Source organism: Typopeltis vanoorti, chromosome 1, assembly GCF_054136105.1.
Source record: "Typopeltis vanoorti isolate ZY-2024b chromosome 1, IOZ_Tvanoo_1.0, whole genome shotgun sequence".
Classification (NCBI taxonomy): domain Eukaryota; kingdom Metazoa; phylum Arthropoda; class Arachnida; order Uropygi; family Thelyphonidae; genus Typopeltis; species Typopeltis vanoorti.
Genome location: NC_143549.1, coordinates 129,198,246 through 129,219,683, shown reverse-complemented (window position 1 = coordinate 129,219,683; position 21,438 = coordinate 129,198,246). Strand labels below are relative to the sequence as shown.

The following is a 21,438-nucleotide window of genomic DNA, read 5'->3' as shown; positions in this document are numbered from 1 at the left end:
GTACATAGAGAAGGAGTTGCAATTCCTGCAAGTATAACCGATATTAAGCCTATCTCATCCAGAATAATAGGAATTAGACTAAAAGTCCAAAGGACTACACATAAAGGTTATTCAGTTTACACACCGGATGCAAGTCATAATGAAGAAGACATCGAACTATTCTACAATGATCTCCAAAAAGAAATAGATAATACTAATTCCAGAGACATCTTATTCATAATCGGAGATTTCAATGTTAAGATCGGAACTTTCAGAAGAGAGCTATAAGATGTAATGGGGAAATTTGGAATTGAAACCGAAAATGAAAGGGGAGAAACTATGCTCAATTTCTGCAAAGAAAACAACCTTATCACCTCAAATACAATGTTTTACCATAGACCTAGTTTTAAATACCCCTGGACCTCGCCAGACAGAGAAATACGAAATTGTATAGATTATATCCTAATTAGAAATAAATGGAAAACCTCAATCAAAAATGTAAGAACACTCAAAAGCCTAGTGCTGGATACAGACCATGAACTCTTCTCTGCAACAATGCAGATAAAATTCAAAGTCAACTATAAAAGAAATAGGATTGATAAACTCCACACAGAAAAGTTAAAAAGTAACCAAAGTAAGATTAGACTGCTTAGGAAAATTGAAGAAATAAATAGGACTCGAACAGATGAAATCGAAATCCTTTGGAAAACAGGAAAAGATATATTAATTAACTCGGCAAGGGAAATTTTAGAGAATTTATAAGAGACCCAATAATAAATAGATAACATCTGAAATTTGAGAAAAATGTGAAGAAAAAAGAAAACTAAAAACAAAAATAAACAGACATAACTCGGAAGAAAACAATAAGAAATACAAACAATTCAAAAATGAAATTGATAAACTCTGCAGACAGGCTAAACAAAAAAGTAGAAAAATGCAATGAGGCATATAAACACCATAACTCAAAAATATTACATAACACAATTAAAGAAATTACAAAAACCTTTTCACCACTACCTCTAACAATAATCAACCATCAGGGTGAAGAAACAGGAAATCCAAATGCAATAAAAGCAATATGAATGGAACACTACCAAGAAACCTTTAAGAATGAAAGCAATAACTGCCTAATAACAAGGCCCCACACTAACTAAGACATGATACCTTAATGATCCTTCCATCAGAAGTGGAGAATGCTGTAAAGTAAATGAAATCTGACAAAGCACAAGGGATAGCCCAAATTCCATCAGAACTCTGGAAAGAAGGAAAGCAAACAACTTCAAAATTCCTTACCACATTTTTAAACAAAATCATTAAATCAGGAGAAATACAGAAGATTGGAGAATAGGAATTATCATCCCAATTTACAAAAAAAAAAAAAAAAAGGTGATAAGAAAAATTGTAAAAATTACAGACCAATCATTACTCCAGCCTTACAAAATATTTACAAGAGTACTACAGAACAGAATAAAGAGCACATATGAGATTAGTCTTAGTTAAGAACAGGCAGGCTTCAGAAAGAATCGCTCCACACTGGACCAGATCTTCATAATACAAAGACTGGCAGAATTATACTGGGAACATAACAAAAATATCTACTATTGTTTTATAGATTTTAAACAGGCATTAGACTCAATAAATAGAGTAACTTTATCAAGAATATTAAAACAGAGACAAATCGATGAAGATACCCTAGATTTCTTAGAAAATATTATAGTCTCACAGAAGCAATAATTAAATTTAATAGTATAACAACAGATAAAATAAACGTCAGCAAAGGAGTAGCCCAAGGATGTCCATCTCCCCCATACCTTTTTAACATCTACCTAGAGGATATGGTAGATGTTAAAAAGGACAATTGGAAGGAGAAAAAGGGGTCAACCTAAATCGTTATAACCTTAAAACATAAAATATGCAGATGACATTGTAATGATAGCAGACACAAAAGAAAAAATAGTGAGCCTAATAACCAAACTAAACAATATGGCTAAAGAATACATCATGACCATAAATACGGACAAAACAAAAATGCCAGTAATTGGAAAAAATGACAAAAAAGTAAACTTCTCCTTGTGTGGATCAACAATTGAAGAGGTAAAATAATTCTATTATTTAGGAAGAGTAATAACAGAACACTTAGATATCTTGACCACTATGAAACATAGAATATCGACTACATGGTCATCATTTAATAAACTAGGTAAAATCTGGAAAAATAATAAAATCTCCAAACCTCTAAAAATAAAATTATATAATGCAATTATAATACCCACTGTGCTATATGCTTCAGAAAGTTGGACATTCAAGAAGACAGAGATATGAAAACTGGATGCTTTTGAGATGAAATGTCTCAGAAAAATAAATAAAACAAAATGGACAGAAAAGAAAACAGATGAAACCATAAGACAAGACCTAAACTATACAGACTCATTAATAGAAAAGATCAAAAGAGGACAACTTCAATGGTATGGACATGTCGAGAGAATGCCACCAAAAAGGCTACCAACCAAGATTACAAGAAAAAAGAAAAAAGGAAGACCAAGAATTAAATGGATAATATCGATAAAGGTTAATTCTGGATTACAAACCTATAGACAGCTCACCAGCCATGCAAGAAACCGAGACTCCTCGCGGTTGTTGTAGAAACAAGGAAGACTCAACCCATCTCTGAATGAAAAGGAAAGTAAGTAAAGAACACACCTATCAGACATCACCCACACAGCCTTATTTTAGCAAAAATTATGTTTAGAAAGCTATGCACTTCAGCATAACATACCAAATGGTATGTTATGCTGAAGTGCATAGCATAAAATATCATTTGGTATGTTATGCTGAACCTTCTAAGTTATTAGAATGAGTTAAATGAAAGATGAACATCTCCCTAGATGTTCATCTTTCATTTATGAAAGATGAACATCTAGGGAGAGAGATGAGCCAAGAATAAAATACAAGAAAGGAAAACTCATGTGGAAAATCTTGATGTTTATTTGTAAAATTTTTTAAAAGTACTATCTCCCATAAAGATAAATGCAGACTATTGGATCTATTTAAGTTAGGACAATGAAGCAATATTTCATAAGTTTCTTAATAAAGACCTTCCATAAGAAATCAGCTTTTATAAAGAATTAAAGTCAACCATCTGGTTGACAAAAAATTAAAATATCTAAAAAAAGCTAGTTGATCGTTTTCTTCTTCTTCTAAAGTAAACTGAATTCTTGGAAAAATTGATCTACTGCACCAGCAGATCAATTTTTCTCGATCTACTGATACAGTAGATCAAGAAAAATTTCAACATAAACTGAATATTCATCTCACAGTCACTATCCATTATCAGAGAAATCTAAGTTTCTCATTAAGTGCATGGGTGAGAAACTGATGACTGAAGCTTTTTGCTTCAAAAATAAATATGATTCATCCAAGAATTCAGTTTACTTAAGAAGGAGAAAACAATGAACTAGCTTTTTTTAGATATTTTAATTATTTACCAACCAGATGGAAGTTTACAATTTTCTGTTTTTAGAAAAGAAACTATTACTGAGCATTATAATTCTCATCATCATCATGTTTAGAATATTTGTTCTACTGAAGACCGCTTACATCAAGAATTGAATTATATCAAATCTGCTTTTATGAAAAATGGCTATAATGAATCTTTTATAAAGAAAGACTAACAGCTTTAGATAATCAGTCTCTAGATCTCCTATATTTCTCTAGATTCTCAGATTACAGAACCAATACAGGTGGTGATTATAATATTCTACTTTGCAATTTTATTTTGCAAAGTAGAATATTATATTTGCAATTCTACTTTGTAATAACCCATGTGTAATGCAACTATAAAAATGAAAGGAAAATATACGGAATTTCATTTTTTTTAGTGAAAGAAATACAGGAGGTTGTTGCCTGCAAAAATGGCCAAAGCAATTCAGGTTATGAAGTCAGCATATTATGTCTATTTAGCATTTGTTCCATGATTAGTGTGCCTGTTTTGAAAAATCATTCCACCTCTGTATCAGAATGACTAACTCACTTTCAATTGAAAGGCTCTTATAAAGGTTTTCATTTCCTACGTATATTAAGTTCCATTAACCTCTTCCTAAATGAGAATCTTTTCAAACAATGGGCAGTGTCAGTATCAATACGGAACCAAATGAACTACAGAGACTCAAAACACAATAAAATTTCATTGGATAAAATATTGTGAGAAGTGAGTTAAATGTTAATGATAAATGCTTGCCGGGTTGACCAAGTGGTTAGCATGTAGAAAGTTTTTTACCCTGGGTATACTATACGTTAAAAGATACCAAGCAATTTTATAAACTTGGTTTTAATCCTTTTTCCCAAGTAAGCAAACAGACAAGTAAGTCAAGTTTGCACTTGAAGTATTTTCAGGTCTGAGGCAACTCGTGGTAAAGGTGGAGTAAGCTCTGATCACTTTCCCTTAGTATCTCCCCTAATGCAAAGCACATCTCTGAAAGGAGATGTATAATGCTATGCATTAAGGGAAGGGCCACTACCCAGATCGGTTTCAACCTTTATTGAGGTCTTGTCAGTGAGAGCCAGACACAGAGATGCCAAGGTTGAAGTAATGCAGAGCTTATAAATTTTACCAATACAAGTTGCCACGAGACCTCAATAAAGGTCGAAACCAGTCTGGGTAGTGGCCCTTCCCTTAATGCATAGCATCACCCATCTCTGCAAGGAGATACTAAGGAAAGTGATCAGAACTTACTCCACCTTTATCAGGAGTTGCCTCAGACCTGAAAATACTTCAGGTGCAAACTTGACTTACTTGTCTGTTTGCTTACTTGGGAAAAAGGATTAAAACCAAGTTCATAAAATTGCTTGGTATCTTTAATGTAAAGTGGTTAGCATATTTGCACTTCAGCCAGCACACCATGGACTTGAATCTTACTATGACACAAATATTTGATGACTGTCTTTAAGTGGGAAGTGAATTTCATCACATTGTGAGACCACCTTGTTTTTAGAGGCCTGAAATGGCTCAAAAAAAAAAAGATCCATGTTTGGTCTCTAGTGTAGGGTTTCCACATTACTTTAACCCATGAATAGTACTAAGTAATACTAGTGTATACTAAAGCCTAGCAGCCTTTCATCAGTGAGACTGACTGACTGACTCACACACACACACACACACACACACACACACACACACACACACACACACACACACACACACACACACACACACACACACACACAACATATTTACGATTATTATTATTACGGTGATCTCCATGGAGTCAGCAGACTCATTGCGGGAGACCCAAACTATCAAAACAATATCTATCATATTTGTTCTTGAATTCATTTACAGACAAAGAACTCACAACTGAGTCAGGCAATGAATTCCACTCATTCACCACCCTCCATGTGAAAAACCTTGTTCTCACACCCTTGTTAACCACACTTTTTCTTAATTTCCAGGGATGACCTCTTGTTCTTCTGTCACTATCACACAGCTGAAACATTTCCCCTGCATCAATCTTATAAAACCCTTTTAGTAATTTAAATGTTTCTATCATATCCCCTCTTCTCTGCCTGTTAACCAATCTCTGCAATCCACAAGCTCTCAATCTATCAAGATTGAGATTAAGATAGGGAGTATTTTTTACATCACTCACCAACTTAGTCACTCTCCTCTGAACCCTTTCCACAACCTCCTCATCTCTAAGGAATCCAGGTGACCAGACCTGAGCACAGTAATCTAAATGTGGAAGTATCAATGCTTTATAAAGGGGAATAATAACCTCTTTATCTCTGGATGTTAGTGTGTTCCTAACCAAGTAATCCAATGTGCAGATCATGGACACCTTAGCGATGTATCCCCTGAACTTCATCTTCCTATCTGCGAACACCCCTAAGTCCCTAGCCTCATCAATCTCTTGGAGTACCGTTCCATCAATGTAGTACACAGCCAGTAATCTTTTAATCCCAAAATGCATAACCTTACACTTTTCCACGTTGAACTGACATCTATTACCCTTTGCCCAATTTGCCAGCTTATTTAAATCATCCTGCAACCTCTCAACATCAGCTTGATTTTTTATTGCACTACCAAACTTTGCATCAGCAAACAACTGAATATCTCCCTTTAAGTCATTTCCTATATCATTTATGTACAAATTAAACAACAATGGCTCAAGCACAGAGCCCAGAGGCACACCACTGGTCACCTGCCTCATCCTGGACTCTGCTCCTACATACACCACCTTCTGGTATCTCTTCCTGAGCCATTCTCCTATCCATCCCCCATCTGCTCCAATTTGCACAACAGTATTCCATGGGATATCCTGACAAAAGCCTTAGCAAAATCCAGAAGTACCACTGTGTAGCCATTTCCTTTGTCCAACTCAGATGTCATTCTATTATAAAAAGCTAATAAATTTCTAAGGCAGGATCGACCTTTAACAAAACCATGTTGGCCCCTATAGAGTATCATATCCTGATCTACCCATTTTTGAATTTTGCCTTTAACCAACTTTTCCAATACTTTTACCCCCACTCCCGAGATGGTGATTGGTCTGCAATTAACTACTGCAGTTTTAGAGCCACCTTCATGCAAAGGAACTACTTTGCCTTCCTTCCACTCCCTAGGGACCATACCAGAGATCAAAGTTAAGTTAAATAACCAAGTAAGAGGTGTTGACAATTCCTTTGCACATTCATGCAACACCCGAGCTGATATTCCATCTACACCTACAGCAGTATTCGCATTTAAATTTTGCAATATACTAAGTACCTCTGATTTCTTAACTTCAATTCTTAAACTTCAAATTCGTTAGTTATTGCTACTTCAAATTCATTAGTTATTGAGAATAGAGATATTCTCACTTGGGTGATAGACTTTTGAAAATTGATCACTCAGTAACTCTCTTATTATATCTGAATTGGTCACCTCGATACCATCAGCACCCAGTAAGATTATCCTTCCGAAGTCATTCTTCCTTTTACTTGCCACATAGCGGAAGAACTCTTTGGGATTACCCTTGATCTCCTTGGCTAAGGTGTTCTCATAATCTGATTTAGCTTTTCTTACTATGCTGGTAGCCTTCCTAGCTTGAGCCTTGTACTGCTCCAATGATCATGGGTGTACTGATTGCCTTTCTCCTTGTAAATTTTCCATAACATCAAGCTTGATACTACTACCTTGTTTGTCTTCCTGATCATGGGGACACAATCTGATATTGCCTTCCTCAGATACCCGCTGATTTTATTCCATGCATTGCTAACATCTTTCCTCTGCAATATATTCTGCCATGGGACTGCTGCAAGCTCACTCTGAAGCTTGTTATAATTGCCTAACCTGTAGTTCTGTATATACCCCCTTCTTAAGAGAGAAATTCACAAATTTTGCAACCTCCCAAGTCAATACCACATGATCGCTCTCACCAATTGGAGGTAACGAGGACACCTTACTTATGCATATATCCTCTGAACCAATGACCAGGTCCAACACTCTCACACCAGGTGTCTCTTCAGTTATGTGCTGTTTCAAGTAATTATCTCGTAGAAGATGTATGAATTCCATTTCCTTTTTGCCACATGATATTTCCTCCTTCCAACTGATATCACCATAATTAAAATTCCCCATAATAATCACTAACCCTGCACTAATCTGCTGATGCACGAATTCAACATCACCCCCCCCCCCCCGGCCTATAGCAGCAACAACCAACTGTATATTTGGTTGCGTTGGTCACTATTTCATACCAGACCGCCTCAAATGTACTATTGTTCACATGTCTATCATCTTGATATACTACTTTCTTTGGCTGCAACTCATCAGCTATCATCAACAGTACTCCTCCCCCGTTCTATCTTTTTTTATCCTCCCTGAAAATACTGTACCCATCACATTCAATTCCTGTGACCACATCTCTGCTGACAGCCAAGTTTCACTAATGCCTATAACTTTTGGTGAGATTTCACTGACTAATGCCAAAAATTCTTCCCTCTTATTTCGAATGCTTCTTGCATTTGTATACAAGAATTGCAGATTCCCTTTGGTTCTTGTACCAGCTTTAGAACTAATATACATGTCACTAATTTCAGTAGTCCCTTACTGATTTTTATCCCCTCAATTCTGTAATTTATTCCACAAATAAGGATCAACAATTATACAATCACTGCTTAAGTTTCTCCCTCTTACAATCAACCTTTTCAATTTTAGTTTCCCTGCTCAATTTCTTCAACATGTTCAGAAAACAGTAACTTCTTAAATCGCTTATGACTTTCCATGTTCAGGTGCAACCCATCTCTTGCATACAGCTGTCTTTTCCCTTCAAACACACTCCAGACACTGACAAATTCCAGACCTCTTTTTTTGCACATTCTTGCAATCATATCATTCATTATCATCGTTCGTCTACTTAACTCATAATTGTCAAAACGAGGCAGCACACACCTATCCTCCCATTGACACTTTTCTTCTTCACACTATCTAACAATGTTCTTAAATCTTTTGCTACTCAATTTATACTACCACTCAGGTCATTTGTACCCATCTTTTATGCATCATGCCCTCTCTTTATTGCTAAAGCCACTCTCTCTATCGTTCCACTAACCAAGCACTCCTTAGGCATACTGCTCTCCATACCCTTAATCATAGAGTCACGATACATTTTACCACTCATTAACTTCATTCAAGTCCAAACAAGAGTCACTCAAGGTCTCATTTTTTATGCTATTCAGCATGACTCCCAGTTTCATTACTCAATGCTCTTTTACTTACTCCCTCAATCTCACGACATCTCGTTTCTTCTAGACCTCTTGTACTTTCATTCTGTTGACTCCTAATCACTCCCATATTATTTATTTCTTCATCAATCACCAAAGACTCTCCCATACTTAATCCTGTTCTAGTTACTTCAGCTAGAGTAATCTCCATAGTCCTAATTTCTCTATTCAACCCATTTAACTCGGATTTAATTTCCAGAACCCCCTTACTGAGCACTTTCAATTCCTCTTGCAAAAGATGAAGGTCACTTTTCATTTTCCCGAACTCCTGCTGAAGTTCATCTACTACGGTCCCGACATCTGCTTCCATGCCTAATTGCTCCAGCACATCCCGACACTTCTCACATACGTCAACGTTTTCGTTCTTCTCATTTAGCCAAACAGTCCACAGATCCTTCACATTCCTCGGCGCATACATATAACAGTTTCCACAATGTATCCACTGCGAAAAATCCAATACAAAGCCAGACTTTCGTAGAGAAGTTCTGCGAGCCGCTGACATATGTGTCTTGTTGGACGCTATCTTTAGTTGCTGAAGTAGTGAAACAAACAGCAGCGAAAACACAATATATACAACAGAATTCCAAACAATAACACCAATGAAGGGCACTTGTATACAACCAAAGCACAACTGCAGCACAATCTGAAACAAAAAGGCACACTATACTTTAATTTAAAAACACGTTTTCCAGCACAATTCAACACGGCCGCCATGATCACTAACCATTTATGAGCCATTCGCAAGCCAAATCGATTAACTCCACTTTTTGAATTTTTTAAAATTTTAGTGTCAAAGCACTTGATCGACTCCTAACTTTTTATATTCATAATAAATTTCCCTAATAATAAGGATTAACACTACTAAATGACAAAATTTTTGTTGGCCATTGAATAATAATTTATTTCAGAAGCCAATTTAATTAACTCCGTACTCTAATGTATATCGTTGCAATAATGCACTTCAAATGAAGAAGCAAGTACTTGATGATAATGGTAAATTGTTTAGTGCTGTCTCATCACAAAAAAGTAAAATAATTAACACGTTTGCTATCATGCTCCTCAGGCGTAGTTTAATACCACACGCCAAGCGCTTTCACTCTTTCAAGGTCAGTACGAATAATCTTGGAGCTGGTGGTAATCGACATACGAGTATATTCGTAGTTGGCTTGTGAAGCTCATATACCAACTACAAGTATACTTGTAGTTGGCAGCGAACGTGCTAATCAGTTACAGTCTAACTGCCGCAGAAGTAAGTACTTGTGAATTTTAGTGTATGTTGTTTTTAGAAAAAAGAAAAATTATACTGTTATAATATCAAGATGGATGAGACTAATAATAATTATTTGGATGTGGAAAATGATGAATCTGATGTTCTTCAATATGATTTATTAGCAGAAAGCTCGGCTCAAGAAAATGTTTATGTATTTCTTCGGATTCCTCATCTGATTGTAGCAGTGAAAATGTTACAACAAATAATTCGATTGGGCAGAAAAGAAGTTGTAATTCTGATAAATGGGCTCGAAATATCCAAAAGCATAGAAGAATAAAAGGTTTGGAATACAGAAATAGAAGGGAAAATTTAATACTTGCAAAAACATCTGTAGATGTAATATGTCGATGTCGTCAGAAGTGCAATGAAAAAATTACTTCGGATGAAAGAGAAGCTGCCATGGAGGCATTTTATAATTTAGACAGTCAACTTGAGCAAAATATTTGTTTAAGAGGTTGTATTAAAGTTAACGAAATAAAAAGAAGGCGCCCAAAGGATAACAGTAAAATGCCAAGATCATGTTCTTTCACATATTATTTTCGAAATAGCCGAAAAAATGACATTTATGTTTGCAAAAAATATTTTAAGGATACTTATCAGATAAGTGAAGAATGAATATACGACTGTTGTTGTAAAGAACAAGTTTCGTCTTTGATTGATTGTCGTGGTTGCCATGTTCCAGGCAATAAAATCGATGACACACATGTTATAAAACATATAGACTCATTTCCCGCCTACACTATTCACTACACAAGAGCTCACAATTCAAGATGAAAATATTTAAATCCAGACCTAAATATTAAGAAAAGGTACAAACTGTACATCGTGCAATGCGAAGATATAGTACTGGTGAAAGAAAAATATTATTACAAGGTATTCTCCACTAAATATAATTCACATTTCAAGCAACAGTCTAAAGATACATGCAAAACTTGTGATTCTTTGCAAATAAAAATTCAGTCTTCAGATAGTGAGGAAATTCGGATGGCAAAACTTGAAAAGGACGCCACTTACAAGAGGCTGAACAGGCCTCATAGTCATATGGCTGTAGATGGAATGGCAGCATCCGAAGAAATTTTTGAATTTTCTTCTGACTTAGAAAAAGCTTTAGCCTTTCCTAAACTTACTACATCGGTAGCTTATTATAAGCGAAATTTATATGTTTATAATTTCAGTTGCCACGATTTTAATAAAAATATAAGCCACATGTTCATTTGGCCAGAAACTGAAGGATCTCGTGGTCTCAGGAAATTTCATCATGCCTAATACAGTATATAATGACTTATGCTAAAAATTATGAAAAAATAATAACCTATTCAGATTTGTGTACTGGGCAAAATAAAATATCAAAACTGTCTTAAATTTATATTTTTGGATTTTTTATTTTTATTTATTTTTTAACCTAGATGGCGTCATATTAGGACTTTATTCTTATGTTGCACGTTGCAATTACTTATACTAGCCCCACTGTTACACCGGATTGTGGTTGTTTTACTTTTTTTAACAAACTTTGTGTTGTATGCTCTGAAGATGCTGGATATAATACCAGCGAAATATTAGCTTCTAAGTTAATAAATAGTTATTTTCTTATCCATCTGTGTTCATATCATATTGTGAAATCTATTACAACATGTCTTAAGTTTATTGAAATTGGTTCAAAGTACAGAAATAAGAGCTGAGTTAACTGAAATGAAATTTTTGGTAAGTGAACATGATTGGTACAATATAATCAAAATCAGTAAAAAGAAAGCACCATTTAATCCTGATGGTTCAAACAACTCATCAGGATTTTTTCTCAACAAATCCTTTAGAAAATTCTATCATTAACAGAAAAGTAACAGTTACAGGGTTATCAGTAAATTGGCTTAAAATGCACTGGATAAAATTAGAAAGGTCGAAACCCCACGTCATATAATTCAAATATGACTTTAATGAGGATTCAGAATTTCACGCCATCAATATAAGAAAATCTGTAGCAGGTAGACCACTAGGTCTGAAAAATGTAGGCCAGCCTTTGTTATATCCTACAGGTAGAACTGTGACAAGAGAAAAGAGGAAAGATATGATGGACCTGTTGAAATTCATTCCTCGTATTAAACATGATTATTATAAAAACTTAAGAACAAATTGACACGACAGGACCTCAAATACAGCTGACGAAGAAGACATCATTTATGTTGCTGATGAATCAATTTAAACAAACTAATAATAATAATTGTAACAGTAACAGAACAGTTATTATTCATTTTTGCGAAAAATCTTTAATAAAAAATGTATGATAACGAAGTTTTTCTGTAATAAAAAAAATAATTTGAAGACTGAATTTGATGTTATTACTTTTTTTCACTTGCCAAATCGATTAACACCCTTAGTCATGCAAAACTTGTAATAATAATAACGATTACTACAAGGATATTCTATCTTATACATTTTAAATGTCGTGAGATAAAAGCTACATCTGCAATAATACATTCTACAATGTTTATTTGAATTTATATTTTAAAAGGAATTTTAAAAAACAATGTATATTATTTTATCACTTTTTGTTTTATTGAGTTAATTTGGCAAATGAGCAGCTCATATATTAGTTCACTAACCACATCACATCACATCTTCCTTATACCCTCTTTTACCTTGCAGTGTCGAGGGTCCATTGATCATCGGACTTCACTCCGTTTACAGGATAAGGTGGTCAGCCTTATGCCCCAGAGTATCCTATGGCCTGTAGTGTTGAGTTCTCAAGGCCAGTTTGCCTGCTTTGCGGGATGAAAAACCCCAGAATAAACTGGGGAAAAAACCCTGCTGTCCACGCCCAAGACTGGCTAACTTGGCTATGGCTGAGGAAGATCCTTCAGCTCCTCACGGGAATCGAACCTAGGACACTCCTTCCCCAGGCATATGGTTGGGAAGCGCATAGCCACTAGGCTAACCGCGCAGACTTCCATGATATATATACTTCTTCTTCACTAACCATGATATATATATATATATATATTTAAATCTTATTTATTGTGCCTGTTGAGGCATGTCAGTCATTACAAATGCCTGTTCTGTCAATTATCATTAATCATCAAAAAGATGAGGCATTTTGTTATAAGGAATACAACCAATAAGAATAGAATACCCATCATCTTAACCTCAAAAAAGTGCTTAGCTGTAGTGCAAAGTAATCAACTCATCACAACATGGTAACTAAATAGATGTGCTACAGACAGCAGTAATTAACTTATTTCATGACCAAAGATGGAATATGCAGAAAGTTGGAAAGTTGAGAAAATTTATTGTAGTTTTTTATTTATTATTATTAATTTTTTATTTTCCCAAAGTATACAATTTCTTTATACTGATTCTAAAAAAAAAAAAAAAAAAAAAAAAACCCACTGAAGGTTTTTCGACTGTTTTCTCAGTTGCTGCTGTGCCACAGGACATCACTGGCCCTAATGGTCTGTAAATCTTTTGGGACCATTTTGATCCTGAAAAACTCTCTAATATAGTATATGCCTTTGTAGTCCTAACAGTGCTATTTTATTGATAGTTTTTATGATGATTTTGAACATTTTTTACTCTCAACATTTGTTTACAATGCCACAGAAAAAAAAAAAATCGAGTTTTTTCATAAAAGAATGATTCGATATAGATTAAAAGCGCTAGAACTGCAAATGAAAATTATCATAATCAGTAATAAATAAATCATAAATGTTCATGAATCACATAAGATGTTTGAGTTTTTTTTTCTTCTTGTCTCATAGACTGATAAATGCACAAATATATATAATGCGTTTGTGTAACTGTAGTCTATTAGTTCAATGGGTGGGGAATAAGTTCTTTTAATTATTTTTTACGATTAAAAAAAAATTTTTTTTTTTACATAATTCAGAAACCTCTAGCTGAAGTTTTTTTTCCAAGAAACTTCAATCCTCCAATATGTGAAGTGATTTAAGCATAGCACATGAGGCATTCAGAGCCTCCATAAGATGAATATGAATCACATAAGATGTTTGGTTTTTTTCTTCTTGTCTCATAGACTGATAAATGCACAAATATATATAATGCGTTTAATTAACAACTGTAGTCCATTAGTTCAAGGGTGGGGACTAAGTTCTTTTAGTTATTTTTTACGATTAAAAAAAAAATTTTTTTTTTTTTTTACATAATTCAGAAACCTCTAGCACAAGTATTTTTCCAAGCAACTTCAATCCTCCAATATGTGAAGTAGTTTAAGCACAGCACATGAGGCATTCAGAGCCTCCGTAGTTCAGTCAGTATAGATGAAGCCCTTTGGTCAAAAAGACCTGGGCTCAATTCCCATCAGTGAAGTGAGGAACCTTTATATGGTCTCTTTCGAATAAATGGTGAGTTAGCCAGTCTCATACGGAGGTAGGGGTTTTTTCACCCTGAAACTCTGGGTTTTTCATCCCCCAGAACAGCCAAACCAGCCCCGTGAACACACATGGATTACAGTTGTGAATACGTCCCAGCCATATGCCGGTCTCCGAGCCCGGATTCAATTGGGGGAGTTGGGGAAAGCAATAGTGAACTACCCTGTAAAATTCTCATCAAGAATACTTTGTGGGCAATGCCTACAAAAGTTACCTACGGTCGGAAATGACTGAAAGGGAAAACCAGTCATGAGTTAACAAATTGCTTCAACAGCAGCAGTTACACAGAAGAAAAATATCATTAATGAACCATATTAATAAAAGCTTATAAATTGACCAGATCCAAAACTAAATATGGCAACTGTGATATATTAGATGACTGTAGTACTCAACTCAAGCTGACATCTGGCTAGTGAGATATTTTCTTGATTGGTGGGCCAGTACAATTTTTTTCAAGTCATGCATGTGTGTGTGTGTGTGTGTAACAAAAAAAGGAGGAAAGCATTCCAGGTAGTTAATACTACCAGCTACTATCAGCTTCCACAACCAGATCATTAAAATGTAATCATTCTAGAAGCAAACCGGAATGGATAACAAGTAACAAAGCAGATAGGATAAAGTAAGCTGCGTGGAACAATTATACCTCAGAGAAAATTGCCTACACTAGGAAAAAATACAATAATGTTTGTAATTAAATTACTAAATGTGTGACTACTTAGAATATGAGAAAGTTCAGCTAGGATTGCCAAGTAATGCCTCCACTATGATAGCTCCCAAACCAATAGAGATATGTTAGTGAAATAAAAACTTAAAGATAACGTGAAGTGTCTACTTTATTTTGATATATAATTTCTCAACTTCATAAATCTTTCTTTTTCAATACATTGTATTCACTGTATAAATAGTGTTTCAAAGCTGTCATAGTAAAAACTGTTCAGGGTGTTTTCAGAACCATTTTCTCACCTCTGATTTGATCTGTTCATTTTCAAAATGGATACCACTGAGATATATCTTCAATTTAGAAAATAACTAGAAGCCTGATGGAGCCAAGTCTCAGCTGATGGAGAATGTTCCACAACTTTGTTTACTTCACAGCTATCGAAGAGATTGGAAAGAAAGCTCATAACCTAATTTACATATGTATTGAATTTAAAGATATTTCAATACATGAGAATGCACTTGACAAAATATTTTTGTGCATGAAACTTAATAAGGACCCTGGGCAGCAGAGATGCATCCCATCAAGTAAACAAGCAGTGAAAGAGATAGCCAAATTATTAATTTTAATAATGAGGACTTCATAAGATTTAGGGGAAGTCTCTATTTTCTCTAAATTTAACAGAGGAATGCAAATCCATAAAGGAGATGAAAAGTAAATTTGGAAATTATATGCCCATAAGTCTACTATTGATAGCAAGTTAAAGAATGGAATTTATTGTTAAGAACAGCCTAATGATATTTACATGCTAATAAAAGTATAAGTGAATCACAACATAGTTTTGTTAAGAGCAAATCCTGTTTATCAAAATTAGTTACTAATTATAAAGAGAACTAGATGTAAGAAATAACATTATGTATTTGGATTTTCAATACCTACAAAGTGAGGAAATATGGCATTAAGAAGGTACTGAGGTAGTTATAAGGACCAACGGCAGAGCAGTATTGAATCCATGACTAATCACATCCTGCAAAACTGCACAGAAGTTAACTACAAAGATAATAAGCCGAAAGGCTATTTTACCGGCAAATTTGTTAATTAAGAGGGAGATGTTAAATCCCAGATGTCGATGGATTTCGACCCAAGTTTCGTACCCGGCTATAAAAAAAAAAAAAATAAAAAAAAAAACGGGATTTAACATCTTCCTCTTAATGCACAGAAGTTAGTTAGTTGTGGGTCCATTGTAGTTCTTAATTTTTTTCAATAATAAGATTTAATAGTTTAAAAAAAAGTTCTTCATCTGGGTTCTGTGTAGCAGTACTTACTATCTAAAGATAAAGTAAACAGTGGAAAACAGAACAGCAAATAGGATTCTTTCATTAATTTATGTGAAAACTTGGCTGGTAAGCATAAAGATGTAATTATTTCCCTGTGTAACTCAATGGATAGGCCTAATTTAGAGTATTACATTCCAGTTTGAAGTAAAACTAAGGAATAGCATCAATATACTGAAGAAACTGCAGAAGAGAGCAATCAGGCTGACTGACATCTTACATAAATGGCTATTCTAAACTTCAGTAAAGTTTAGAAATAGCCTACCTTTATTACAACCTTTGTTTCAAAGGTTGTATCTTACAAAATCAAAGTCTTTTCAATATGGAAAACCTTGATGTTGTAAGTTACAAACATTAGAGACAATAAATTAGTGGACTCCATTGAAGTTTGCTAAGCCAATGAAGGGTAGTTAAGACTTAATGAAATATTCTTTTAATAAAAGAGTATTCACAGTCATTTGAATAAACTTCCACAAAGTATCACAAAATTGGATATCCTTAAAAAATTCAAGGAGATTCCAGACTAGCATTCCATGTGGTTTATACTTGGACACAATACTTTTATCTTAAATGGTTGTGTGAAATCAAAACTGGTTTGGTTTTGAGGATTTTGTTTGTGTTCTGATGTCAATGACACATAAATCAAGTTTTCTTGAAACAGATTTCACAATGAGATAGCTAAAGTTCACAAATTTTAATTTTCTGTTTGAGTTTTTGAGTTAAAACTTCTTTAAAATATTTATCTCTTTCACTGCATTATCTCTATTATATTTATTTATAATAAAAGCAACTGAACATTTATCCAATTACCGTATCTTTCGATAGATAACGCACCTAATGTATAATGCGCATGCGCCAACTAGCAGTACAGTTAGGAAGTACAGACAGAAGGAGGAATTCTTTAAAAGTGCTTGCGTTGCTAGTAGCAGTGGTCGGTTATTCCGTACATCCTGTTTTAAAATATTTCATAAAGTAAATCATTATTTGTTCATATTTTGTTATTAGATCTGAATTACCCATGGAAGACAGAAGTACTTCTCAGAGAAAATCCTACACAGTGCAGTTCAAGCTTGAAGTGGTAGAAGTAGCAAAGGAAAAAGGGAATCGTGAAGCTGGTAGATTGTTCAGTGTTGGAGAAAGTGGTGTTCATGAATGGCGAAAGGCTGAAACAGTCCTGAAATGTTTACATACGAGGAAACGTGCTATGAGGTTTAAAAGGTGCTTGTAGTCACCATAGAAGAGAAAAAAAAAAAAAAAAAAAAAAAAAATTGATTGGTTGTTAGTGAAAGAGCTAAAGGTATGAGAATATCTACTATCCATGCATTGCAGGAATTGAAAAGAATTGTGCAAAATGATAATATAAAGGATTTCAGGGCCTACCCACTTGTGTTTTTGGATTTATGAAGAGAAACAATTTAAATGTGCGCTCATCTACTAGTGTTGGACAAAATTTGCAGTGTGACTGGGAAGTGAAAGTAGCTAAGTTTCGTTTGTTTCTGAGAGAAAACTTGTGTGAGGTTGATGCTTGTCACTTTGGGAATATGGATGAGGTTCCCGTAAGTTTTGACATGCCTAGTTCTAGGACTGTGAATCTGAAAGGAGCAAAAGAAGTTTCAGTTGCTACAACAATGGTTCTATGGTTCTCTGAGTAACTGTAGATGGTTCAAAACTGCCACCGATGGTGATTTTCAAAAGAAAGACTGTTCCAAAAGGTTGTAATTCCGAAAATATTGTTACTACTAATGATAAAGGGTGGATAAATTCCGAGGTTATGAAATTTTGGTTGGAGAATGTGTGGCGAAAGAGAAAAATGGCATTTTTCAACCCAAAATCTTTGTTAGTGTTGGATTCGTGTAGAGCAAACATGACAGCAGAACAATTGTAAGTAAGTATTCCAAATTGGCCGTCATTCTATGTGGTGTAACAAAAAAAACTCCAACCCCTTGATCTTGCAGTAAATAAACCATTCAAAGACAATTTGTGGGCTAAGTGGGAAGACTGGGTGATGAATGACAATTGATTCTTTCAATATCGAGTCTGATTAAGAATTTTTTTGGATTTGAATAGTGTAATGTTCAATAAATATTAAGTAATACTTCTACCTTAGTTTTGTTATTACATTTGATTTACCTCTCATACCTTTCAAATGTATACCGTGCATGTTAATTTTTAACGAATTTAGACTTTTTTTGTATAGATAACGCATGTTATCTATCGAAAAATATCTTTATCTATCTTTAAAACAAACATCAATTTTAAGATTCACACATAAAAAGACTAATTGAAATCATGTTTATTATTAATTAGTATTGTAGTTTATACAAGCATATTCATAAAAATAATATCTAGGTGTGTAATTATATTATTTTGTTCTCTCTAACATTTTTTTAAAAAAATTTTATCGAGTCATTGAGAATAAAAAAAAAAAAAAAGGAGTTATATTTAACTTATCACCGTTAGAGTGAGTAATGCTTATAATGAGGAAATTTAGTTGGTCTCCTGGTACTCATTATAACCAAGTTTGACTGTATTTTACTGCCATAAAATTTTTACTCCAGTATCAAGGGCATTGCCAGTATGACTTTCAAATTTAACCTGCTCATTGTTGAATCTACCAATTACTGTTCTGGTTGTTTAATTTAAATTATACTAAAGCTGATACTGGGATGAAAATTTTGTCAATAAAATATTTAAGCAAGAAAAATCCATATTATGAACTAACTGAAAACAAAATTATGAGCTGCTATAAAAATGTCGCTATTATAGATAATACTGCTTGTCTTACCTGTGTTTGATATGACTACTCTACAATGGTTTGCATGTTCAAAGCATTTTAATTTGCTAATTTAAGCTAACATAAAACATTTAACCACAAAAGGATAAAGAAAGAAAAATGGTTATTGTTGCTTCCTTTTGGTACTTATTCATACTTTGTATTTATTCATAAAAAAAGAGAGTTTGAATAAATGCAAATAATAAGAAACACAATAAATGGACATTTTTGATTGAGGGAGAAGAATATATATATATAAAATCAGCTAATGCCTTTTATTCCCTAATAGGGAGTAGGGTGAGGCCTTTATACCCTATCTAGCTTTTGGAGACTGAGTGGGCAGTTCAATCTCCACTGGTAGCCAATCAGAGATAGCTGGCCCATGTCTATCACTAATTATAGCAGCCAACAATGAAGAGGCTGGCAAACAAGTACTGCCATCTCTTGGACCTAACCCTAACAAGATATGCCACTGTCTGAAAGTATGTGGGTACTATGATCGATTTTCTTGTGTTTTTGGGAGGAAAAACCCGCTTGCCTGTGCCAGAGATCGACTAACTAAGGAACCGGTTGAAGATAGGCTTAGAAAAAGTTCCTCCAGTCAGCGACTAGACTAGAACTTAGGTCTAACTTCGAGCGGCCAAGCACAGAGGACGCAAGTGCCACTTCCACTGAGCTACACAGGCCTTTTATATATATATATATATATATATATATATATATATATATATATATATATATATATATATATATATATATATATATATATATATATATATATATATATTATGAGCACTCTAGTATTGTCATATCTCACATTCCATGCTTTTAAGGCACTTCTGACTGAATCAATCCATCTAGATCTTGGTTTTCCTCTGAGATTTAAGTGGCCATACCACTTTAGATTAGCTCTGCTGATACATTCTTAAATGCCAATAATGTCAAGTTTCATTCTAATATCTTCATTTTTAATATGATTCTGCCATTGATGCCATCGGTTCAGTCCCCTAATTTTTCTCAGAAAGGGCATACATACATATTATATTATGACAGTTGTTCGACAACCGAGGTTCCACTGTATGTATGTATGTATGTATGTATGTGTGTATATATATATACAGTGGAACGTCGGTAATCGAATGGCTCTCATCTCAAACAAATCAATTCCCAAACAAAAAAACGCACCGGTTTCCGAACAGAATCTCGGTTCCTGAATAGGTAAACTGGTAACCACATGCTCTGAGGGATGAGATGTAGGGTGGGAGAACGTCAGTTATGCCACAGCCTCCGTTCAGTGTAGACAGCTGCTCAAATTTGCAGTGACTTTTCTTGATTTTCTTTGTGTTTTGTTGTTTTTTTATAAATTATTATTAAATAAGCCACCATGGGGGGGGGGCCTACATACACCTGGTTAATATATCTTTGCTAAGATATACCAACCAGGTGTATGTAGGATGGTGCTATTGCTACATTGGATAAAGAGTTAGAGGTTCATAAAAATGAGGGTGAAGAGTTGTTGCATAACTTGGATAAAAATTTGTTTATAGGGACAGATGGAATATCAGCACGTTTGCTAAAGGAATTTTCAGCCGAATTGGCTATACCTTTCACATTTTTGTATAACTTGAGTCTCAGCTCAGGAATGTATGACAGTGGCGCAAAAACTGATGGGTCTAACTACTGACCTATCAGTATCTCTGGTGTGGTAGTGAAGATTTTAGAGAAGTTGATAAGAACTTGCATACAGAATTGGGTAGACAAACATGCTATATTCTGCAAGGAACAGCATGAGTTTATCAAGGGAAAGTCATGTTTTAGCAATTTGCTCATATTTTATAACAATGTTATGGCCAAGTTGGATAAAGGGAATGGATACACTATGATAATGTTGGATTTTTCTAAGGCATTTGATAGGATACCACACAAAAGGCTGTTGGGATTAGAATATAAACTCTTGACTTGGTTCAGGGGATGGTTGACAGACAGATATCAAAAAATGGTATACAGTGGGTGTGAATCTGCCAAATTTAAGATGACTAATGGCGTACCTCAGGGTTCAGTCTTTGGACCATTATTGTTCAATCTATATATTAATGACATCAGTCAGGATCTAACATCAAAAATGCAATTGTTTGCTGATGATGCAAAGATGGGCAGGGCAATCAGGGATGCTACTGATATTCAGCAATTATAAAATGATTTGAATAGAATGAAAATTTGGGCAAACAAAAACGGCTATCAGTTTAATGTTAATAAGTGTAAAGTTATGCACTTTGGCGTGATTA

At 34.4% G+C, this 21,438-nt stretch overlaps 1 protein-coding gene across 3 annotated transcripts in view; it reads right to left on the bottom strand.

The window, feature by feature from the left end:
- The window catches only part of LOC150110420 (eukaryotic translation initiation factor 4B-like), a 277,691-nt gene that overhangs the window by 3,627 nt on the left and 252,626 nt on the right, over positions 1-21,438 (bottom strand). The window contains exon 13 of one of the 3 annotated variants that reach the window (XR_016548405.1): positions 15,352-15,483. The exons of the other annotated variants lie outside the window; for them this stretch is intronic. The gene's annotated coding sequence lies outside the window, so the exon portion shown is untranslated. The remainder of the gene's footprint in view (positions 1-15,351; positions 15,484-21,438) is intronic. 3 annotated transcript variants of the gene reach the window in all.